The sequence below is a fragment of the Mugil cephalus genome, chromosome 7, assembly GCF_022458985.1.
Source record: "Mugil cephalus isolate CIBA_MC_2020 chromosome 7, CIBA_Mcephalus_1.1, whole genome shotgun sequence".
Lineage (NCBI taxonomy): Eukaryota > Metazoa > Chordata > Actinopteri > Mugiliformes > Mugilidae > Mugil > Mugil cephalus.
Genome location: NC_061776.1, coordinates 17,355,701 through 17,382,117, shown reverse-complemented (window position 1 = coordinate 17,382,117; position 26,417 = coordinate 17,355,701). Strand labels below are relative to the sequence as shown.

Here is a 26,417-nt window from a genome sequence, read left to right as displayed (position 1 = left end):
ACAGTGTGGAAAGCTTCCTTGCCTCACCCAGAGACTATAAATCAATATAACCTGGTTATTAGTTTAAAAAAATTAAATAAATGAAATGGGATGTAATGACAACAGCCTCCTACCTACAAATCCATAAACCCATAGCTACTTGCCCTCATACCTCCTGCATGTCTTCCGCCAATACGTGAAAGGGCCATTAATAATGAACCTCGCCCCACATGAAACGGTGAGCAAGCGCAACAGGGGGCCAAGACCTTATGCAAAGAAATACACTCCGGGCTTTTATGAGACCCTCTGTACACTGCAGATTCCCTGATCCATGACTAACCGTTAATAAGCCCACGTTTGCTATTTATACCTCCTCTCGGTTGGCGCCGCCGTTGCCGTATGCAAAAATAGAACATCGCGGTAAGCAAAAACCAAATGGGGCGATTGCCACGTGTGTCAAATTTTTTAACAAATCTCAAGGAGACGGCGTGATCGGCGTCACTACAGGGTGTTCTGCTTAGGAGAACCAGTGTACCATTAAAGGCTGCCTAATACGAGAATTGACTAAGCAAGTCTCATGCGACTGATTTTGATGAGCTGACGCACGATGCATGTCTGCTACGCCCCACAGGTGGTTTTCCACTTGCATGTTTGTGAAATTCTCTTGTTGGAAATGATTACATTAGAGACAATTATGCATGAAGAAAGAAACACATGAGAGGCCTTTTTAGAAGAGGTCTCTACAGCTTTTACGTTTCAGACTGGGGAGGAGTTTTTGTAACATTTCGGAAAACAACAACCTTCACACCCAGTTCACACAGTGATTGGCCAGATGGTGTGAAAGTACACAGAGTTCTCCTCTCAAAGTCTCTTTTTCATTCTTCCAACACTTCACTTTTCGATGAGACGAAATGGCTTCAGCTATGTTCCAAATCGCTACGCGCCTAATGTTGACCCTGTTTGTTATGGACCTATTTCTAGGTTAGCTTGTCCCCGGGAAAACTTTGTTCCTCAGTCTTGGAGAACTGTCATCTACCCACACATCTACTTCAAGCACCTCTTTGACCCTTCTGTTGGACTTGAGTTTATACCAGACCTGCCCCAAAGGTCACCTGAGATGGGGGAAAAAAAAGAAAAATCAATCCACTCTATAGAGTTTCATAGGTCACTCAATGCCATATGAAAATATTCTCTGCCTTCCTTCCAACCTGCTTGTGTCTTCGCAGTCTGCAGTCCTTGGAGGCGTCCTCAGGTGTGGCTCCAGGTCAAGGTCACAGTTGATAGATAATACTGGTCAAGACAGGGCAGACACTGAGCCATTCCCTCATGTCAGAGCTTTAGCTCTTGTACCTCTGTTGAGCTCTAATTTATACACTCACTCCATAAATGTGAGAAGTAAATGAGGACAACTGGGATTGTGCTCTTGCTTCCCTTTACTGTCCAGTGATTCGTATAGGGTCAAGGCCATGGAAACGGAGCAGTGTGAAAACAGGCCGCACAAAGGGCTCTCATTCATGCCAGGATGTCTTTCCATTGCTGACCTATTTCTGCAGCATAAGGAATAAAAATAGCAATTATTTTCCGCGAACCTTTCAAGTGCATGTGGGCAATTTTGACATTTTTAAAATCTGCATGATTTTTACTCCACGAAGTTTATAGAACGTAAAACACGGCCTTCAAAGAACTGCAGAGGTTTGAGTGCCTGTGAACCTCGCCGATAATTATAGTACTAAATTACATCGGTATGTGAACGCTGAGGACATACGTAACAGCTTAAGTGGGTCTATAACATTGCATTTTAAATCCCCTGACTCTTTATGGTCACATTTTTACAGGAGCTGCCATTTATAGTCTGTCTAGTGGAAAATGACCTATTTTCAATGAGGTTTTTAGAATGAAGAGTTACCGCCGAAGGGTGAAGGAAAGCAGCGGAAGCCTCTTCCGTGGAATGTAAAGTAGGTAAGGTATAGGTCTTCATTTTCCCAAAGTAAAACAAGTCTATCAAAAACAAATTAGGCTTCAATATCCCGCATCTCTTTAATATTCATTGAATCGTTTGACTTGCCAAAGCGTTTCCTAATTTCACAGGGACAAGTCAAACTTGTTAACATTTCACCCTCAAGTCTCAAAAGTGAAGTGTTTAGAAAGCAATAAAGCGACAAATAACCTCTGGCTCATGCCAATTATTATTCCAATAAATACACCCAATTTAACGTGTTTTGGTGTTTGGTTATGTTTTTGCTTTAGCAGTGTGCACTCTTTTTTTTTCTTTCCTCAAGACAAGGTCACGAGCTGTCCTTCCCTTCCTCTCTGTTCCTTCCTGCCGTCACGCTCTATTGAAAAGTTTCCGTGCAATCTTGCAGGTGTTTCTTGGACTGTGGCGCCTCGTTTCACAAACAGAGCCTGACTGCTCCTTCCACCGCATGGTTGCTAAACAGGTTGTTTAATGAATACAGGTGCTGTGGTTCTGCTCTGCCTATCAGGGAGACATGATCAATACTGCAGGCAAGCTGCGTTTAATTGTCTTTCGTCAACACTCTTTGTGGGAGAGGAGAGAGATTCACCCCCCCTCCTCTCCCCTCTCCCCCCTCACCCGAACACCACATCCGCTCAGCTGCTTTTGTCGCTTTTCCTCCCTTTCAACACGTTTTTTGTAAGTAAATAGTTTCAACGCTCAAGTCAGGAGAGTACGAGGTGATGAAAATATTTGAATTAGAATAATTTAAAGGTTGAATCAGTTATTTATCTCATAAGGGATGAAGATTATTTGCATCATTAGACGTTTTAGAATTTCCCATCACAGAGATGGGCTTTTATTTTCTGTGCTGGTTAAGGAGTTAAACATGACGTTGAAAAACATATTCGGTTCTGTGCTTCAGCTTGCATTGTTGAGACAGCTTTGGAGACATTTTTAGCCACTCTAACAAACCAAAGGTTGTCAATTTCTATACTCATTGTCTAGTGCGGCGCAAAACATTAACATCATTCAATCTTTCCACCAGCAGGTGGCACTTTATCTCCTCCTGAAAACCCACGAGTGTCAGATGCAGGACTGCAGTGCTGTTTCTTCAGGTTTACCAGTCAGATCATACCATGAAAGCCACACCTCAGATCTTCTTCTGACGAACGTCCATAATTCTCCAGCTCAAATATGCATATAAGAAACCATAAAACAGTAATGTAACTACATTTGGATGGGGCTTAGTTCAAATCTCCCGTGAGGTTTTTCCATCTAGAAACAAACTGAAAGAATATGAATTTAATTATGATAACAATTGATCTTTCTATCTAATCTGGTAAAGCAAGGCAATTCTCATTTGTGAGGTCTGATAAGGAATTGTTTTTTTTTTTTTTTTGTTTTTTTTCTGGGTTCAGCGATTCTCTCACTGATAAACCCTGTTCCCAGCTACAATACTCCAGTAGACAGTGGCCCGGTGTCCTATCTCCCCTCAATTAACTTCAAACTGCTCTCCATTACACGCTACAATGAGACACGCAATTTCATTACCTCACACAGGCCCATCAGCGCTACTAATTGTTTTTCTTTTCATTTTCAGCATCCCTCCATCTCCCAGGGAGATGTGGGTGTGAAGATTTCCCCATGTTCGGAGAGATGGAAGGATACAGGAGGGAGGGGGGGGGCACGAGACGCAGGGGCTCTGGTTTATCTCGCGTACTTGCTTGTTTGCTGGTCTAGTGGCAAACAGGGAGCTAGTCCATATAACCTTCAGAGTGCACGAACCTGGAGCACTCACGGACACTTAATTGACAATCAGCAAAAGGTCAATACAGACACATACAAGGAAAACCTGCAGTCTTCTGGAATAACTCACCAGTCCTCCAAACACAACATATCGTCCCCCCTGTGCTCTGTCCGAATTGAGAAGAACAGTACGGTAGTTTTGTTGTCCTCCATGCAATGTTACTCATACTTGTGAGAAATAAATACTTTTTTTTTTGTTTTACAAAGCACTACAGTGTATGAATACACACTTGAGAGAATATGGGAAAGGGGTGCGCTCACAGATACATTTGACTAATATTACAAAAGACCAAACCTTGAATTTGGAAACCTTAATCTTCTAATCAGTATGGAATGCTAAATCTTACAGCTACGTCTATTGTACACTCTGTTGAAATATTCAAATCTTCGTGAGTAATAAAATAAACGAATACACCTTTTCTATTTTTTTTTATTTTTTATTGTGGACCATCTCATGAGGAAAAGCTCTATCTCTCGTAGCTAGTTGGTAGCTGCTGTTTTTGAACGTACGCAGTAAAGCTCGGGGTCCGTTCAACCAAAACAGTGATTTAAAAGATGCAGAATCCTGAAAGACCTGCAGCGGCAAGTGATCAATTTCTCCAGGTTCGCAAGATTTTATCACGCAGACACTGTCTTTTTATCCATTTTATCCATCTTAACGGCCACTTTACTACTCAGAGGAAAGAAGTCCCTAATTAAAAATGCACTAAGCACAGGGTTAAACACAGTGGACTCCCTGTATTGATAAGACTCACACAATGACTAGTTCTGCCTGAAATTACCTTAAACTTTCTAGAAGTCGCAGTCGGGCATAAAAATGAAAGTGGTTATTTAGCAATTATGCTAAATACGCCATGACAGACAGCAGAAGTACAGTGGACGTCAAATTTAAAACAAGCAGACACATTATAGTTCAGGACATTTCGCATTAGAGCAGACGTCTCCAAGGGCTGCTTTACATGTACAGTGGCCACACAGACCCTGACTGTGATGGACCTGAAATTACAGATAGTGCAGTCAATAGCTGTAGCACCACCAAATGCTAGCTGGATGGCAAGACTGTGTCATCAATTTGAGTTTGATGGCGGCCCAGGGGAAACGGGTTGATGCATATACATCTAGCTAGCCCTTCGCAGGACTGGTTATGCATTATCTAGCCGCTGCTGCCATAACACATTATGCTATGGCAGCAGCGGCTAGATAATGCGTAGCTATAATGCTAACATTATGTCTTTGCCATAATGATAAGGTGACCATATTTCTGAAATGAAATGCAGGGACATTTACAGCTCGGTTATCAAGATGAAAGGAAGAAACAGGGACAGTTATGGTTTCATATTTCACATATGTATTCATATTTAAACTGCTACGTCTGTAATGTCAATAGCAGTGCAACCGGCTGCCATGATAGTTGTAGTCTGCACAGAACATTTTTTCTCTCATTTATAAAACGCTGACATAGGTGAGATTTTTGGGGATAGCTTCCAAAATGGGGACTGGTCACTCTAAAATATAATGTGCATCCCTCTGCCATTAGCATTCTGTAACCCAACCAGCTAAAACAAACTGATCACCATCCATTTATATGCTTTCAGAACAGCACCTGTGTATGAGCACTCCATTTGTGACATTGTGGTACAGATCGCGAGGACTGAACTCGGGCAGACTGGACGATTATCTTCTCCAGATATCGCTCTTTGTGCCATCCTACAAGGTGACTCACTTCACACAACAACTCCACGACAATATTCTGACTATCGGTAGCCATCGCTTAAATTTAAAATACAATAGCTAGACATCTGTCGCAACATTGTATTTGTTTTTGTCATTGGCTTTCAAATTTCCCAGTTTATTTATGACTTTGTGTTGTCTCCCTCATCAGGTGATAATTGTGATACATCTTCAAAGGGTCAACAGAATTTGCAATCTTTACTCAGGTTGTCACTAAGCAACATTAACAGTCATTGCTATAGCTAGGGTTAGACGGTTTGAATGCATCCTCTCACGTGGTTTGTTGGTTGAGCACACAGATGATATGCGGCAAAGACATTTCCAGAAGCTCTCAACAGAAAGTTCACCACCCCATGCTTTTCTGTGTCCATTTTTGAGCCTTTGTTCCATAACATAAGCCATCCTTCAACACCGCTCTCCCCGTTCATTCCCACATATGAACTGAGCTGAATTGAATGCATCCTCTTGAACGTGGCCCGATGACTGAAATGCGAGGCAAGGTCTCCAGTCTCAAACTGAAATCGCTTCGGTCGTGCCGTCCAGGATTTGATTCGCTCGCCCAACCAGCCGAGACCGGTTTGTGATGAGGTGCTAGTCTCCAACAGAGCTATAGAAATCACATCCACACTGTTTCACTTTAGCCAGAGCCACAGCTACTACATCGAGAGAAAGGGGGGAAAAAAGAAAAAAAAAGAAAGAAAGGAATGCTTAACAGGCAGAGAGACAGAGAGTGTAAGAGAGGAAGATAGATAAGGGGAAAGAAGTCTTGGAGCTTGAGCAGAAAGGCTGTCTGCCTCAAAGTCCTGTGCAGTCGAGCATATAAGAACAATCAAAACTTTCAAAAACGCACACACACGTTCGCAGATGGGTCTTAGCTAACCCTTCCTTCCTTACCTTTCTGCTTCCCTAAAAATCAACTAATGGGAATTAAAGGAACAGCATTTCAATTAAGGCAAATGAAAAAAGGAAAATATGAAACCTTTGGTATTCAAATTGTTTAGTCATCTGCATACATGCAAACAACATCATATTAGCCCAAGGCATGGCCTCCGCGCCCCGGCACAAAGAATAAAAGTAGTTTCTCTCCTTCTGTAAAGGGAACAGGCACAGAGGCACCCCGGCAAACTCTCATTATGTTCTGAAGCTCCGTCTTGGCCCGCGGCACCGCAACCTATGCACCTTTTTGCTCAACACAGCTGAAACAGATAACAGCGAGCAGCCGCAACCAGGAAGAAAGGGGCCGCATTTGAATGTCAACCGCCAAATATCAGAAGAGAAGCTAGAGATGCTGCGACGTCAGAGTCATGCAGACACACATTATCTCAACATGGAGCAAGTCTGATAAGGCGAATACGAAGCCATGGGAATTTTAATCACGATATTAGGGATTAAAGTTGGGAAATGAATAGCATTAATTTTAAGTTGCCTAATGCTGCCCTGAATGCAAATTGTACGCAATTCATAAGAGATGCATAAAGAACAGTCGTGGCAGGAGGTATGTTTTAATAATCGATGCAGTGCTTTATTTATGCAAATACTGGCTAATTTGTAATTATCTGAGTGGGTGCATGTTTGGAGTCTTTTAATCATTTCCTCAGTGTATATCTAACAGCACCCATCTATAGCTGCTGATGAGGTAACCAGTAAGTATGCTACCTGGGTGAGATGTACGTTCAGACGCTGAAAAACCACCTCGTGACCCTTTGTGTACAGCATTGAAAGCAAAGTCTTTCTATTGGGATTAAATAGTAAAAGTGCAATGGAAACTATTTTTTCGCATTTCCCCCGTTATGACACGGGGGGGGGGGGTGTAGCCAGTTCATTTGAAGTCCGTCCTCCTCGCTTGTTGAGAATTCAGGAGAACTGTGGGATATTGGGAGACAAGACTTTACGAGAGTTACAGCTTATTTGCGAAAAATACCTTTTTTGTAGTACTTCATCGAAATTTCAGCGAAAAACTGTAAACGCAACTGTATCTTTTTGTTTAGACGTGGTATTCTTAGAGATGTTTGCTCTGTGCTTGCATCAGGTTGACTCCACGAGCTTAAAAAGAGCATTTCTACTTGGAGGTCCAATGTTTTATTTATTTATTTGTGTGTGTGCGTGTTTACTCTGTTGGCTGAGTGAACGTCACGTATGTGTCTTAATTATAGGGCAAAAGTTGCTTGACCCTCACTTTTCTGATGCAACTCGCGAATTGATGCACAGATAAAAAGGAGCTTGCAGTTGTCTCCAGAGAATCTCAAACACTGGCAAAAGGCTATGGGTGCACGCTCCCCCGTAGTCGATAAACAATCTGAGCACCACAAAGGAACAATAGCCAGCATGCTATTGCCTACCCAGCAAACACGTTCTTTTAAAATGTCAAATGAAAACCGCGTTGTACGGATGCAGTGTTCTATTGATTCCAAATGGGCTCATCATTTGAACACGATGCCCAGTTTACGGACTACCTCCATTTGGGATACAAAGTGCAGAGTAAGTCCAGCGGCTATTTAGGAAATTGCAGAAAAATACATCAAATCTTTAAACTCACCCTTGAGTTGTATTAAATGCAGAAAGTGTTACTAAAATAATATTTTGAAATGACGGATTTGTCAAAAGATTGTGGAAAAATGTATAAATCCGAGAAAACCTTTAAGGAAACAGTCAGATTCTAATTTGACACAAGATTTTCCATCAGCACAACAAATTACAGTTTAAATAAGTGGTGCAGACAGGATACATTAAACACAGCAGAAATAAAAACCCAGAGGAGCTCTGAGAGAAAGGCAACAGTGTTGTTTCATACGTACACCACCCAGTTCCTCTGAAGCCTTTATGTGTGTGGATCCAGTCAGGTTCAATGTCCTTCCCTCCCTGGGCCTTGACTCAGTGAAGCATCTCTCTCTGATCAAGCCATGGCCTTTTATCCCTTTGGTATTTTTTCAACAAGTCCAAACGCCATTCTCCTCATCATCTCCCATTCTCGTCATCTATCCCCCTCCATCCACTCCACCCCACTCCATGTTGTGTCAGCTATTTTCTCTTGCGCCTGAGGCAAGCACATCTTTGTTTCTGCGCAGGGTTTCTGAGCCCACATTTCCTCAATCCTATATGTTTGCAACATTGTGAGAAGAAAAATGTTCCCAGAACACGGCCGGTAAACAGTATCTTATGGTAATGAGAAACACAAGTGTTGTAGATTTTGGTGAGTAGAGCTTTATGGGATAGTTGAGGCAGAGCTGAAGAGGAAATGCAGGAAAGAGAGCAGCAGAAAGACTCGCTGCGGAGGTCTGGCTGGCAGGGATTTATTGAACACTTAAATGTATACCTTGGGTTGTTAACAGCCCTGTTAACGTCTTGTTTTATTAATTCATAAATCACATGCATCTACTACTGGTTATAAACAATGAAAGACAAAAAAAAACATTGTTTTTGGTGATGATAATGATTTTTCTAATTGTTTGTTCTATTTGGCTAATTGTCACAGCAATAATGATGATGCTGCAGCTGGGTTACAGGTTTAGTTCACAGCAAGATCTTCTCTGATATTAGAGGGTTTTAATGAAATCACAGGCAACCCCGTGATTCAACTGTACTCTGATTCATGGTGTCATGATTAAATTCAGGGTTGATTCTTGATTAAAAGCAATTCTTGATATCATTGTAGTGCAGTGCAGTGTACCAAGTCATTGACACGTGTCAACTCCCCACTGAGCTTCATAAGAAATGAAGCAGGCAGTAAGGTTGCAATGTGGGTGAATATAACAGAAAAAAAAAAAAAAATAATAATAATTATGTATGCAGGTGTGTTACCTAAGTTACTACACGGAGCCGGCAGTTCTCTATCCTAACTCTTGATATAAAGCCTAGCACTTGGAGCATAGTTCATTCAGCCCTCTCTTCCCCTTTTGTCATCTGCATATTAACTTTTTTTTTTTTTTTAAATCCTTTCTGCTCCGAGAAACAACAAAAACAACCTCTGAACTAGCAACCTGAACAATGAGTTTTTGATTATAATGGAACAATATAATTTGGATAATCTTTTCTTTCTATCTGTTATGTTCTTGCTTTATCTATTTTCTGACAAGTGCTCAATTTGCCACGTCTTTTTATTCTGGCAGCGACTTGCCCCAGCGACACCAGTCAACGATCTATTCCACTTCACACGAGCCTCTGCCATTATAATGTAATACGTTTTTGCAAAAGCTTCAAACATCTAATAAGTTGCTTGTACACTTGGTAGGTCCAGCGGGCACCCCCAGGGCTAAAGTATGGGCAGGCATCTGGTCAAGAGCATGGGTATCATATTGTCTTATATGTCTGTAAGTACCTTTCAAAATTATCTATCCGAAGTTAGTCTGTCAGCGATAGTGTATGAAGTGTTCTCAAAATACATGAACTTTGTCTTGCAAAGCTAAAACAAAAAAATAAAATAAAATCACTAGTGCATCCATATTTTTCCGTGCCCTTGTCTTTGAGTTCTGCCTTGTTTTATTTCAAACAGGGAATGTCACAAGTTTTACAACTGCACCATCCGTATCAATGTTAAAATGATTTGTAACAGCAAATACTCTGTGTAGAAGTCATAAAATCTTTCAGGAATGATTTAACCTCCCAGTAATTTACTGGAGTAGTAATATTGCATATGCTGTCTGGATTATTCAATAAAATTACTGACGTGGAAATGTAGTGAATTATATTACCGGCATTGTCCTGCAATACTAAGCCCATTTGGAGAGGCTATTGTTGGAGGATTCCGAGGGACATTTTGAGGAGCTCTTAACCTCAGCTGACATGTTTTCTGATAAGGACACAGTGATGGAATATTCTGGCAGTGGGTCCATTTCCTTGGCAGGATTACAGAAATATCTGTGGCAAGGGACCGTTTTATTTATCAACCTTATGTTACGTGCTGCTTAAGAACAAGGGATGGAGGCAATGCAGTATGTCTGCAAGAACATAGTCAAAATCATACAGATATTTGTGAGAATGTATCTCATGATTGATTCAGAGATGGCATGCTCTCACATGTGGAGTTTTACGTTGAGTTTTATGTGGAGTTGTGGTCTTATTAATGGAAAGGATTCCATTGCAATGCCACAACCTATTCAAGTTTGAACTGCAAACGTACAACTGAAAATGTGGAATGTCTTGAACTCTGTGCATGCACAATACAAAACAAAAGACTATTGTGGACTCCATAAAAACCAAGTATCCTTTCTGTAGGCATAGTGTTATGACAACCATGATGAGCCGTGGTGAGAAAATGTAATTCAGGTGCCACGAATTGTCCTCTTCCCTTTGTGACACAGAGTACAGCATTGAAAGCAAAGTCTTTCAATTGGCATTATGTTGCAGCATGTATTCAAAAGGGTGTTTTTTAAACCACACCATGACTTATAACAAAACTTCAAGCATCTGTGTTACCACCACTGGAACAAAAAAAAAAAGTAAGAAAGGATAACTGATGCAAAACTTAAGTATAAAAATGAACAAAATGTCCTGAAACTGTATGAAAGTCACATTTGTTTTCCATGGACACAAATCAGTAGATGAGGTTTTGTGTCTTTGCCCAAATGTAACACACAAGCTTCAATTCTTGTCTTGTGTTTGTCTGTCTGTGCATGTATGTGCCATGCCGTCCTATATTGTGTGCTCTTCAGGGCTCAATGGTTCTGTGATGGATCCTTATGGCCCAGCAGGCATCTGCCTGTATTACAGCTGGGCCAGACTAATGAACTGGACCCAGACACAGTCATAATCAGATTAATGACTATGTTCAGGTATAAAATGACCAAAATCAATGGGGTGAACGGGAGATGGAGAGAGAGTGAAGCCAATCCATGGCTAAAGGGTGATTAGACACTGTGGATAGGCACAGAGCCAAGGTCAGAGACCAACCAGGCGATTCTAGGTCAGAAGAAGCCACTGAGCCAGGGAGTAGAATAAATATGAAAGGTGACCAGGTAGTCAGAGCCCTGCAACGTTTTGTCGGCCTGCTGTTGATGCCATATGGAAAATTACACCTAATGAATGCAGAGCACTAATACTTTTGAGAGGCGTATGGAGACAAAGGTCAGGGCCGTTCGTGTCTGCCCCAGTCACATCCCAGAAGGCAGTTTGACTCCTGGTATGCATTTTAAAACAAGATAAGAGATCACAGTGTGACTGATTAAAAGGGAAGCCACTCATAACTGATTCTGAGCACAGTATATCAGCTGTTGAGCAGCACCAATAGTCAAAAATAATGTAAAGCTTCTGATGCTTGGAAAGACTACTACAAGAATATCATTTAGATACCAGAGTGTTGGCTTCTTACACATGGTGTACAGCGATGGTGGGGTGATGCGGTATGTCCTGGTTCGTATTGGCCTTCTTGGCAGTTTGTTGCTTTATTGTTTCATATTTAGCATTTTAATTACTATTGTTGTGGCTCTTTTATCTTGGCCTACTTGAGGACGTTCGATGAGGCTCATGCAACATTATTTTCAGCTCTTGTGTCTGTATTGAATGTCTAACTACCTGTGTACAATAATAATAATATATACCAAACATCAGATTCAACTCTTACATAGCCCTGCCAGTTATGAATGCAAGTAGACTAAATACCCAGAGAGAAGGCTTACACTAAAGGAGCTGGAACTAAGACAAACAAAAAAAAAAGCTCCTGTAATTTGTGGAACCACCGGAGGGTTCACAGCAACACATTTTATAGATCTTTGCTTCATGTTCTGGTGGTTCACATGGCAATGGCTTATGTACTAGTAGCTTCCCTATAGGTTTCCTTCATTTTGCTTTTCAGAGATATGACTCAGAATCAGAAGTGATTGCTATTTGTCATGGCGAGTGTTTTTTCACATGACTGGATATTGTCGAAAGAAGGCATTTTTCCTCTCCTTCTGCCCAGGATCTTCACACCTATAGGAAAGGATAATCTTACTATGTAGAGATCACTCGACCACTTCTCTCGTTTAGGTTATTTATTTGGTACACAGAGATTCAGTATTGATTCAGCGCTGAGACTTCAGCCTACCCACCTTAGGGGTAGAAAAAAAAACAAAAGCGCCCATCTAAGCATACACAGTGGTCTTGTTCTACCTAGGCTCCCCCCGCAGACAATAGGGGGAGCGCTGCCTTTCATGTATTCAGCGATATTCCATGTGTAGCCGATTGGCTTTATCTGGTTTCCAGCATGTGAAACATTGGGGTGTGACGTATCCTAGTCTGTGAGCAAGCTGCAGCAAAAAACAACTTCTTATATGGTGAGATAGCAGAGGTAACATTCTTCCTGTTTTCCCAGTGTTGTACACAGGCTGAAGGCCTTTCTTAACCCCTTAAAAACCAACAATATGCAACCTCTGGACTCGCTGGATGATGGGTGATATTCTCCAGGACACTGCACCCAACCAGGCTTGGGTCTTAATTACTATTCAGCCAGCATTGTGCTGTATTTTGGAGTGGAGCTCAGCTTAGTCAGTGCCAGTCTTTGCGTTTGGTTATCAGAGATAGGACACTTGACATGTTTTCTCACAAATACACTGAAATAGGTAAATCCTTTGGGAGATGAGTCTTTTCAGTCCTGATTAGTATATTGAAATTTTACAGAGTCACGTAGACATTTTTCTGGAGCTCTTCTCAAGTCTCATATCTTTTTTTTTTCTTTGTTGGCCTATGGGTATAAATATATGCAAATAAACTGCTACGCATTTCTTCTGTATGTGCTACATGCACATCAGATGTACCTCAAATGATAATATCTACTGAACATTTCACAGTGCGGCACATGTAGCTGTAACATGTCCGCTATTATCTTTTGTCTTTGCATTTAAGATGAAATGTACATGTCATTAGTCACAGTAATTAAGTGATGGTGTAAAGAAGGGTTTTCCACATTTCTTCATTTAATCCAAATGTTAATCTCTCATCATCATTTTTGAATTATTGCATATAGATTGATTGCCAGTATCTTCGACAACCAATTAAACAACAGCTGTATTCAGAGGTGAATGTTTATAGTCCCCGAGATCCAGCGTTCAGATTTAATCAACAGATGCTAAACATGACCTGTAATGGATATTACATTCAATATGGTCCATGCATGCTCAGTGTCCATATCCTCTGGTGGAGCACTTTGCAATTTTAATTCATTTGAATGAGGACACGCTTTCAAAAGACCCATTTGAATATTCATTCATAGAAGTACTGTGAAATTTCAAATTGTGCCACTGGTTATGTTGACAGTCTTTTTGATATTTCATTATGTTGTCGTAATAGGTTGTTGAGTTGGATGTTGGACTCTTTTTCGCTCCGCTATACCCACACATTTGCATGGTCTTACGTGTGCACACTTAACACACACACACACACACACACATACACACACACACAACACACAATTACCAGATGGTTTCACCTCATCCGGCAGCATCGAGGCATCCAAGCTGGGAGCCAGGCAAGGAGGGGGGGGCACATGGGAGTCTCTTCACAGCAGGAACAAAACACTGCATGGGAAAGTGGTTCTCATTCTAGTGTATCAGCCTGAGACAGATGCCACCCCAGGAAAGAAAAAAGGGAACTTTGAAGCGCCATATTTACTCACAAAATTCGATGCAATAATTTGCATGAGCTTCTGTATTATTGTAACACATTAGTATGAGCTGGGTTTCCTCACTTGGTTAGTTGAAGCTACTGATGTAGATGTTTTCATTAAGGCATGTGCAATACTATAAAATAGAAATTAAAGATCAGTAAATAAACTTGTTCAAGGCATTGTTTTAAAGAAAAAAACAACAACCGTATATTTCAAAAATATATTCATATTAGGAATAAACTAACTGGGATGTTCAACCTCAAATTGGAGAAAAGGCCACAAGATACAATATGTTGGTGACTTTTGTGGCAGCTTAAAGAGACATGAGGAGACTTGTCGTTATCCGCATCTTCAGCCTGTCTAGTTGCTCTGTCACAAACGATTGCATTGCTTTCTGCCGCATCAAGCCTGCTACAAATTTCTGTAAAAGCAATGCCAAAAACCTTCAGGTGGCTGCGTTTCCACCATGACATGGCCTATTTTTCTTGTTTTGCAGCATCCAAAATGGTTGGATAATGTCATTTACAATCTGCCCAAAATAATATCAAACAACACCAAATGAGTGTGCCTTTTCCAGTGGAAGATTCAACCGAGGCCCCAAGCGATGTCGGTGCCTCAGCTGCTAATAGCAACCCCTACTGTCACTGAACACAACTGATATTAACATGCATCCTTCGTGATCTGAGAACAAGTCGAGCAGTTTGCACCTGGCATTAGAATGTGTCCCCAGAGGCGTCTTGAGTAACGCTGTGTCTCTGGTTTGCGAGCAGATCTTGGATCTGCACTCTGTGTACAGACAGACACGCACATCAGTAAATCCACCGCTGCAAACAGCCTGCTGTGAGGCTGTGTACCGGAAAAATATCCAGTAAATAGACTGAAGTTAAATAAAGGCCCCAGTCACCCTCTGAAAAAATATGGTAGCTTAAACCATGTGACTAATTTGCTCACATCTGTGTGAACACATGACTAATTAACCATGGCGGCCCTTCAGTATGGCTCAGGACACATTCATGTAGAATATTATATAACAAGAAGAATATTGCTGCCTTCACAACTGCTTTATGTGATCTGAGAGACTGGATCTCAGTGCGTTTGTACATAAAGCAGTCTACTTGTGATCATTTTGTCGTAGAGTAGAGATCATTAAGCATCTTCTTAACTTACCTGCTGAACTCCTCAGTTTAGTTGACTTGTGACCAGTTTGCAGCTAATCAAGCTAGGCACCATTGGTTTTGTATGAGAGTAATATGTTGCCTGTTCAACACTTCAAGCATCGTTACTTCTGCCACAGTTTTTTCCTGTTCTATTTTTTCTGTTTATGTATTATTCGTAAAGTTACGTCTGTTTCTGATTTATTATCAATTCTGTTTTTTAGTATCTGCTTGCCTTTCAAGTCCAAATTTGTTGTCTTGAAACTTTATCAGTAGCACATGGAGCTCGTGCTTCTACAAGCCACAACGTGCTTTTTGAAAAAAAGTATAAGTGTGCTTCACTTAAAGGTTTAACGTGCAGGATTTAAGGGGCTCTATAGGCAGAAATTTAATGTAAAACTTGCAATTGTGATGTCATTAGTTTAATCACCTGAACATAAGTATTGTTGTCTTTTGACCTTTGTTGAATTATAACCTGTTCCAGTATCACCAGTTCCACATGTTGGCCCTCCATGCCCTCCTACCGTAATGGACTAACAAACACCATCTCTTTCTGCTAGTTGGCACTAAATCTCATGGAGGGGATTTTTAAGCCCTGATTTGGACATATGATCAATGAACTTGTCTCATTTAGGTTGCAATGTCTTTTATTTAGTCTTCAAGTTGCATCTGTTTTAGGTCAACGTGTTCCTATTTTGAGTCATTTGGGCCTCTTTCAGGTTTCAGGTCACACATCTTGTTCAAATATATACCGTCAGATACGTTTCTGCGCATTTCCATTCCATCCATTCCTACTTCTATCCATTCTGCTCCAAGTAATTAAACAATCTGAAAACAAACAGAGGCTTTACTGTTATTGACATACATTGACTGGATTAGTCTGATCCAGTCTCATTTAAACTTTGCTTAAATGAAAGAAGTAAAGCCACAACGACAAAGGTATGCACGCTCGCTGTTGCACAACATGGAGGGTCCTTATCAAAGTCGTTTTCAAAATTGCCTAAATCTACCAGGAAATGAGGAGGAAATGTAAGACAAGACGCCTAAATTACAAGGGCATGTTGATTTCCCCACACGGACCTGGAAGATGTTTTTTTTTTTTTTTTTTTTTCCCCGCTGTGACTAAATTATCTGTAATTTCAGGATTATGGGTGTACCGCTCAGGATTTACAAACAGGAAATTCTAATTATAACAACGATGCAAGCGCAGACTTTCTTATTGTTTGCCGTGATGGTTGATTAGGCGGATGAACTCATTAAACAACATTTTGCCGCATAATTAGTAAGATGCTGACAATCCACTTTAGCAAGGATCATTATGAATTAACAATTCGAGTCCCACAGAGTTAACTGACAGAGGGTTTGAGTTTTAGAGCACAAGTAGCTTCTCCCAAATGATATATCATATAAATAGGATATGAGATGACATGATAAATAGTATTTATAGGAAGTAGTAGTTTAATTCCCAGCCTCGTGTTGATTGTTTTAGCCTGGAACTCTGCTTGAACCCATATCTTCTGGCGGTGGACAGCTCAACCACAAACCGGCTTCCTGTTCTCATCACACATTCATATAAGAGAATCATTTGCCTCCATTAAGTGGAAGTCCAGGCTTGCAAAAACTCTCCTTAATGATCCCCTCTGTGAGACCTATGAATAAAACACCAAGATCAATTAATTATTGACTATGTGCCATCAAGTAAGGAAAACCCCTAATGAAAAAGTGATATCAATCCAGGCCGTAATGCAATGTGCAAATACAATCTATTAACTTTATATGGTCACTAAACCAAAGAGTTATTACACTGCCAAAATATAAATGTAACTTGTGCACAGTGAAAGTGAAATCCAGGAAATCATCTTTACGGCGCACTAATTTCACTCATTTACAAAGTAACATTTAGACTTTTAGAGGTGGAAAATATCCATACAGCATGTTTATGATGTAGTCATCATGTGTGGTGCCTTAAAGCTTCACGAAGCTAAAAAATAAATAAAAACAACCAAAGGGGTGGTAGTTATATTGTTATAATGCCAAGAAACAAGGTTGATGTAGGGTTGGGTGATGTGAAAAATGCTTTCACTGCAAAACCTTGTTTTGTGCTCCCTCTGTAGTCGTCAAAACACTGACCAGTTCTCTGTAGAGACGGATCCGGTGCAGTATCCTTTGTGGTAAGGTTGGGCGATATTTACTTTTGTTGCTTTTTGAACAATATCAAAAAATTACAGATGTAGGCTGTCAGTTTCCTATAAGTCACCATCTGGGTTATGTACAGTGTGTCTTAGAGATTCTGCCCCGACCCACCCCTAAAGCCACATTTAAGGGTGCCTACGTCATTGTTCCATAACTAGGAGTGTTTCCCCAGAGGTTGTTAGTTTGGGATAAAAACAGCAATTGGACTCCACTACAGAACAAATGAACCAAGGTGATTCCTGGTTAGAAGGGGTGGTCTCAGCTCGATTGATTCCCATAGTGGTCCATTTGCTGTGTGAACACACGTTACCCATTAACTGATACAACTACTTTACAATGATATAACCAGTAGTTTACCCGACAAAGGTGTCTACCAGCAGCAGTGTTTACATACACAGATCAGGCATAACATTGTGACCGCTGACAAGAGAAGTAAATAACATTGACCATCTTATGTCAATCTTGTTCCACCCACCTAGACCAGACCAGGCACACCCACCCCCATAACAATAGCTGTGTTTACATGGAGCCAAATATTCCAATTAGAAACAGTTGAGAAGCCCAAACTAAGTGAAAATGCTCCATATAAACACCTCAATCAGAATAAACAGGCCTAACAGAATGAAATTTCACTCGGTTTCACAGGGGTAGAATATTCCCTTTCCCAAACCGATCGAAAGTCTCTAAAACAGCTGTTCTGATTAAAAGTAGTGATACATGTAAACATCAGATTGGAATAGATCACCTCACATGTAAACAGTTGACCTGAAACCTTCAATCGGAATGTGAAAAACAGTCTCCATGTAAACCTGGCTAATGACACAAGGTGTTGACCTGACCTCCAAACTCACTAGATCCCAAACTAATACTACTAAGTATCTGTGGGATAAGCCTGATCCATAGAGGCCCCTCCCCTCAACCCATAAGACTCAACATTCAGTTGCTACACATCACAGGACACTGTCAGAAGGTCCATGTCCATTCTCTGAGTCACAACTGTTTTGGAGGCACGAGCCCACACATAATGTTATGCCTGACCGGCGTACATAACCAAGGTTAAGTGCAACAATTTAACAATACTGCATCGATTACTCCTGGATCGGAACAAAATATAGGTGTGTAGGTCCTCCAGACACCAATAAACTAGTCACCTATAACTATAGCTGTGCCAAAGCTGGTATTTTACGTCGAGAAAACGGTTGTACCCATTTGCATGGTTGAAAAAACCTGCACTTGTAAAGATGTTGAAAGCGGTCAATTGTAAGTATTTCTCAGAGGTAGTTTTACCCCATATGGACACTGAAGCACAAAAGAAGATTGCAGTGTAGCTGCAGAAGACGTTTTGTTTGACAATAGCCGATCTGGACAAGCAGAACCAGTCTGACGTGAGCCGGGCTGTTCATTTTACTGATGAGAGTGAGCGGACGCTGTTCTTGTGCTGCTTTTCTTCTCGACTTTATTATCGAAGATTGCTCACTGCGCTGCTGCCGCATAACCACACGTTGTCGTGAAACGGAGCACACGGAAGACCGCGTTGATGAATGAGATAGGAATTCAAAAAAACAATACAACCTGTGTGTTGAAATAATCTCTCTGACGATGCCTCCCCTTCCATTGCCTTGCAGTGGCACTTTCATTCATTTCATATTTCATGCAAAATTTAGCACATGTGCAGCTTGTGAGTCCTTAATTTTACGTGCTTTTTAATAGCAAACACGATTTTTTTTTTCTTTCTCCAGACGTAAAATGTATAATACCACAGGGCACATTTTGATGCAAATAGGAAAGAATTGCATCAGGCAACATTTAAAATACTCCCATCATCACTCTGTGCCTGCGTCTGCTGTCTAAAGTTAAATGGTGAAGTGGTTCTGGTTGTCTGTTTCTGAAGAGCACTGAAGCTATGGGCCCATTTTCTGTCTTTTCCTGACAGCCCTGTGATGTGTACAAAGCCCCCATTCCTCAGCTGGGAAATCAGCCTTACTACAGCCCCGTCACAAGCAATCAGTGCTCATTACCCACTACATTCTACCCCATTTACCTGCACTGTCTAGGGTGTGTGCTGGTGCGTGAGTGCACGCTCGCCCGGTGTGTTTGTCTTGGTGCGCGCAGCTTATGATTATTTTGTTTGTGCACAATGAATTGTGAGCACTCTTAGGTGAATTGCTATTAGCCGCGTAGCTTTCAGTCCCCGGCCCGTCGCTCAATGAGCTCTATTGTCAGACGGTGTGCTGATGCTACCTGGGCCCGCCGACCTTGCATCGAGTAGAGCAACTGTCAAATTCAGAGAGGTGCTTTTATCTGCTTGGTCCCCCAACATCGAGCACTCAACCAATTACCTGCACGTCAGACATAAACATGTATGCCGTGTTGCAATTCTCTGCCTATGCCTCTTTGAAGGACATGATGATCACAACCAACCTTGTGTCAGGGAGAGGGGCCATTCCATGAATTGAGTGTAATTGGAGAGGAGAGCTGTGAGCTAGTCGCTCCGTGTGTAAGCAGATTACAGGCTGGCATAGCCGAGACCCCCTCAGGGCGGCACAACATGGCTGTTGGTACGTGGTATGTAAAACAAGCATGTCACTCATGAATTAAACATGGGAGAATGCCCAGCCATGGAATTTCAAGACTGAAAAAAAATAACCAAAACAAAGGAAATTGGAGGGGATAAAAAATAAAGGCTGAAAGAGAATGAGGGCAGGATCTCATTTCAAACAGGTGTAGGCATGCACCAGAAAGCCCAGCGAAATTAGCTGAAAGCAGGGATCTCCGGTGTGTCTGCCGCTTTGCATTGTTCGCGACACATTGTGGCTGTTGTTGTTTTGCGACTAGTCCAATAGTCATTGCTTATCATTGCGTTTTGAAAAGAAAGGCTTTTTTCACGCACGGGCTTTTGTTCTGTCTTCAGGATTAGTCACTCTCTCACGGTGCTTGTCCCCGCGGAACACGACGCTTCATTGTGCATTAAGCGAGAATAATGTACGCGCAAATACGTACACCGAAACATTCTGTAAATGGACACGAGATGTTTTCCACAGCAGCTTTGTCTAAATACGTTTGAAACCCTCGGCAGTAGCGCACGTTTCCCCGTTTTTTCAGACTCACCAACACAACACAATGGCAGGCATATAAATTATCTTTCAAGTTGACCTGGTAAAAGTCAATATAAGGTGCATACCGTGCAAGCAAACAGAGCAAAGGGGCTAGGCTGAGATTAGTGCCCTAAAACCAAGCTACCGGCAGAATGCAAGCAGGGATACTACAACGTGGCCTCGCACGTGTGTTGCAGTCCCGACATTTTATGGGCACCACGAGGAAGAGCCGGATGTAGGGAATGCAAATGTCTGAATCCATCTCATGTCCGACTGACTCCCTGTGTGTCTTGTTTATGAACAGGGGAGATAATGAGGTGAGCGAGGAGATGTGGAAAAATCAGGTGATCATACGGGCAGGAAAGCGCGGCAAGTGGGAGTGGCGAATGAATGGATGACTGAAACTGTGATAAATATCAGCGGTGTGAAATTGCCTATTTTTGATCGTTGTGAAGAATTTGAAAATAAGGTAATTATTTTTTTTATTTTTTTTGGCACAGTGATAGCAAGAACCTCTATGGTAGAACACAGTATGCTCTTCCATCCCACCAGATCATTGTGGTTAAAGTTGCTACACCACTGGCATAAACACGTTCTTCAGCCACAACATTAAAACCACTGAGCGCCAAAAGTGAATAACATTGATCACATTCTTCTGGGAAAATTTTGGATCCTGCATTCATGTGGATGTTACTTAGACGTGTACCACCGACCTAGACCAGACCAGACACCCCCACCCCATAGCAGTGACACTCCCTGATGGCAGCAGCCACCCCAGCAGGATGCAGCCTGACACAGACACACAAACACACAAAAAACAGTTTAGAAACAACTCAAAAAACATGGAAAAAGGTGTTGACCTGGCCTCTAACTTAACTAGAAGTATGATGTGGGATGATCCACAGAGGCCCCTCTCCTCAACCCATAGAACAGTTTTGGAGGCACAAGGCAGACCTACACAATATAAGAATGTGGTCATAATGCTGTTTATTTTTTCCTTTGTGATATCATACTTCATTGTTAGTGTTTTTTTTCTTGCCTTTCTGTTTTCCTGCCGGTTTAATGTTTGCTGCAAACTCAAAAACAGCCTCAAATTGATCAGTTGCGTCTGATCCCTGTTTATTCAGGGAATAGAATACAAATAGAATTCAAATATGGGGCTCATTATTAGCTGGCAGAATCTTTTATGGAAAGAAAATCAGCAGCAGGAGTTTGGGCTCTGTCTCTTTTGTTTAATGATAGCTTGGAACGCACTGCCATCAGTCTGTGGACCGTATGAACTATACGCGCTTCAAGATTTATTCTATATTATATATCACACACCAAATTGTCTTTGCATTCTAATGTCTTTTGAGTGACAGTGTGTTAGACTTGCGAATTCCTTTCAATCTATTCATCCTACGCCATTGCTGTAAAGGATTGAAATGGTTTCTTTCCGTCACATTTTTTTTTTTTTTTGCAAAATTACAAGTCAGCTGCGCCGCGGGACCCAGCCTGTAGAGCGTCGGCCCATTGAGGGTGTCACAGTTGATAATGATGCTCATTTCAAGACACATGACAAAACAAAACAAAATCAGCACGCGAAAAAAGCACAGCCTCCAATCGAGATTGTCCACTGCCAAATGAGCATCGCCAGTGCAGCTTTAGTTATTCAAATCACCTCTCTCCTGTGCTTTGCATTAGGAACGTGGCAGAGAGAAAAGCCTCGATAATGGTTTTCATTTACCCCCCAGCCAGACTAATCACACTGCCATTGGTTCCACTCACTGCTCCGGCTGACGTGTTGGAATACTGCAGCCCAGCTCTGTAGGTGGCAGTGAAGCAGGTTGATGCCCCCGCATAGTCCTGTGTGCTAGTGCCAGTTTACAACACACAACCCTGGGGCAAGAGCACAGAGGATCTTGGCACATTCGTCACGGCACATACGAAACACTCGCGCGTAGAGCGAGCCCACACTGAGGATATTTGGAAGCGCTTTTGCACGCTAACCCGCTCAAACTCATCCCAGGGGTCCAGATGCATAAAAAAATGCACCCACACAAAAACAATGCATTTGTCATTTACTACATTTCAGGAAAAAAAAAAAAAGAAGAATGTGCAATAGGAATGTGTGCACCTGAAGCACAATTCAGACCATGCATGCACACAGTTTTCTAGAGTAAGCAGACTATGATATGGTAAAAAGGAAATGGAAAACTAGTGCGAGAAACCAAATCTAATATGCAATCATATTCTCTTAGGCTGTGTGACAGTATGAGAGTGTGCAAATATTGTGCAATCTTCTCCGATAATGATTTGAATTATGCATTATAATCTTCCTCTTACTGCCTGTTGTGTACGCTTCTTTTTTTATTTTACCATTATTATTGTTTGTTATTATTCTGCCTGGTGCTTGTTTGTTTTTTTTCTTTGTTTTTTTTTTTCAAACATTTTAAGATATGATCGCTGCATTTAAATACATATTCATCACCTTTCCAGCGTTGGATGAGTGGAAATGAGTTTTTTAATGGGCATTTGGGATGAACCAAATAGTTAATGAAATTGCTGGTGCTATGAATAGCTGCACTCGTGCCAAATGGCTTTGTGGAAGGCTCGCCGCTCCGGTGCTGTTGAGGGGGATTTTTGTCAGGATGACTTGTTGAAATCATGCTCGTCCTTGCTCTCATCTGGGCTCTGGGCTGCAGGAGTTGTAAAACCCTCAACAGGACGCAAGACAATAACGCAGCACAGCACTGCGGGATGTGTTTTAGATTATCGTGCCAAATCAGGGAGCGCTGAACGCGCTGCCCTCACGGATGTGAAGCAGATGCAAACACTACGGCGGCAGTGGTGCACTTCCGAACCTGTTCGCCAACTGCCAGCAACCAACAACTCGCTGTAAGCTCGTAATGCATTGCGGTGATGAAAAAGAAACAAAGTGGAAGGTTAAACGGGTGTGTGTGGGAGAATGGTTTGGGAGACCCCAGGGTGCCTACAGCAAGAAGTGAGATATTAGTTTTGATATCTGTCAACGGTAGTGTGCTCAGTAATCCTTATTCTCAAAGGGTTGGATGTTTACAGCTGCTTGACAACACCATCAGCTGCTCCGCGTTCTTGTACACTATTTTCTTCCAATGTCTGTTGAGACAGAAATCATGATAATACAGACCTTAACTCCTAAATATCAAGTTTGTGTGATATTAATTAGACTGTCCCCAGTGACTCCACCAGGAGCTGTAAAGGCGGATGTGTACACTCTCACATTACCAGACAATCCAGGCTGAACTCACTGTACTGTTTTGACCGAGGACCTGACCAGAATCTTGTGAAATAACGGATGTTTATGTGCAGGTAGGTTTTTGAGTGATTCCATCCGCACCAATCAGCCATAACATTATGACCGCTGACAGAATTAGTGACCATCTTGTGAATGGTCACCTCTGCTGTGTTCCCTAGATCCCAAACTGATCAAGTGCCTGTGGGATTCCCTGGAACAAGCCTGATCAACTTATTCCCCTCCCCTCAACCCATAGGACCTAAAGGCCCCCCCACTAACAACATCCTGTTACCAGACACCACAGGACACCCTCAGAGAAGACCAATGTCCATTCCTGGATGAGTCAAAACCGTTGTGGAGGCCCAAAGGAGATGTAAGCAATATTAGCAAGGTGGCCATAATGTTATGCCTGATCAGTGTATGACTGTGGGAAATCAGGTTTGTTTAATGTGCTTGGATATAGTTTAACAAATCTGACTTAATATCTACCTTGGCATATTTCTTTCTTTCTTCTGTGAAAGCCCCAGAACATACACAGTCCACGTAGAGAATGAAAGTAGCAATACAGCAACTTTACTGCCTACTCCCGAGAAGAACTCTGCCCTAAAGGGTATGATGTGTGTGAATTTTTATCTACGTAGTATGTGCATCAGTATTCCCTACAGTATGTTTGGGGAAGAGCTGCTGATGACTCAGTAGTCCTGGAAGGCACAATGAAACACAGCTAACGTAATCTCATTAGCTCATACACTTAAAATACACTGAATTATTAAAGACTCGTTTGACAGAATACACAGCACGTGAGTGTGAATGGCATGGTTTATTCATTCTTATTTTTATTCCTCCGTAAACATCCTGGACAGTCAACGTTCTCACAGAGAATTAGCGAAACCAGTTTGTAACGTGACCCCGATTCCTTCCTGCACTGCTTCACAGTTTGGTCGAACAAGTTTGAGTTTCGTTAGCAATTTATTATATAAATCGAAATCACATGCAGTCAGGCCATCTCCTTTTTGTTTGTTAGTGCCCCACTGATTTATCTCGACAGCAGCCATACGGTGCTGTGGGTGAGTCAGGAACGGCCAAGAACCCTCGCGGCTAGAAACGTCCACCAAGCTTCTGGTAATTCATCATTCAGGGCTGAGGGTTTCCATTTGCGGAGATTGTGTCCATTTGCGACATGGTCGAATAACTGAATACGTCAACAGCAACAAAGAGACAGAATTTGTTCTTGGCTTAGCCATTGCTCAAAATAACTCTCCCGAGGCTGAAATTGAGATGATGAGAAAGTGAGTGGAAATGGAAAAGCCAAATGTATGCTGACACTGTGCTCTACCCTGCTAGGTTGGCTGTCTATAAAATAATAAAGGCAGAACACTAAGGTCATGCTTTATTCAGAGTAAAAGCCTCTTGTGTTTTTGCTGCTTTAAAGGACTAATAATAAACCCTGTCAGTGTCTACATCTGAGTCTTCACACAGTGTCTTCATAATAGTGTCAAGTGAAAGAAAACTGCAAAGCTATGCAGCTTTACTTCTGCACGAGGGACAATATAGAGCATCTTTACCAACAACATATCACTGTGTTTCAAATATGTTTTACAAGGAAATGAGGAGGAATGTAATAAGAGAGGCTTAAATTACAAGGACACGTTGATTTCCCAAAACAGACCTGGACTTTTCTGCTGTGACTCATTCGTCTGTAATTTCGGGATTATGGGTGTAGCACGGAGAATTCACAAACAGGAGATTCTAATTACGACAACGATGCAGCCGCACATTTTCTTATTGTTTGGTGAGGTGGTTGATTAGGTGGATGAACTCATTAAACAACATTTTCCCGGACAATTAGTAAGATGCTAACAATCCACTTTAACAAGGATCATTATGAATGAACACTTCAAGTCCCGGAGGGTTAACCAGCCGAGGGTAGCTTCTCTTTAGCTTCTTTATAGATAACTTGTATTCCTGTAAATCACATATTGGATCCTGCCTGATGCAGTCAGACACAATTCTGGTCCTACAACCAATCAGAGCCATTTTCTTTGAAACACAGACCTCAGGCGACATTGATGACTCGGTCTCTGTCACACGGGCTGTCTTCCAGGTTATATGGGAGCCATAATAAGCCAATGACCTGATGTGAAACTAAGCCATTAAACTGGGCTTTCTTGGGTAGAAATGTTTAAAATATGTAAATAAAATGCACTATTATACTGAGTTAAGATGGATATATTAATTGAGTTTTTGCTATGAACAATATGAAAAATGTCTAAATCGACACATCAATAAAATCATACTAAATCTCACCACCTTCCTATTATTGTGTAGGTCTCCGAAATAGTTGTGACTCATCAGAGAATGGACATGGTCCTACTGAGGGTGTTGTTGGTGGGGCTCTTTGGGTCCTATGGGTTGAGGGGAGGGGCCTCTGTGGATAATTCCACAGATGCTTGATCAGTTTGGGATCTAGTGAATTTGGAGACCAGGTCAAAACCTTGTGTTGTTTTTCATGTTTTTTTGAGTTTTTGGGTGTGAGCTTGTGTCAGGGTGTGTCCTGCTGGGGATGGTTGCTGCAATCAAGGGGGGTGGGGGTGCATGTCTAAGTAACATCCACACGAATGCCAGGTCCGAAAGTTTTCCAGCAGAACATTGTATTGTCACAAGGTCAGTT

The 26,417-nt window shown here is 41.7% G+C and overlaps 1 long non-coding RNA gene across 2 annotated transcripts in view; it reads left to right on the top strand.

Moving 5' to 3' along the window:
• The window catches only part of LOC125010565, a 108,611-nt gene that overhangs the window by 33,871 nt on the left and 48,323 nt on the right, over positions 1-26,417 (top strand). Inside the window, exon 3 of one of the 2 annotated variants that reach the window (XR_007113092.1) lies at positions 5,338-5,442. The exons of the other annotated variant lie outside the window; for it this stretch is intronic. This is a non-coding gene — a long non-coding RNA (uncharacterized LOC125010565). Of the gene's footprint in view, positions 1-5,337; positions 5,443-26,417 lie in introns of those variants that run through there. 2 annotated transcript variants of the gene reach the window in all.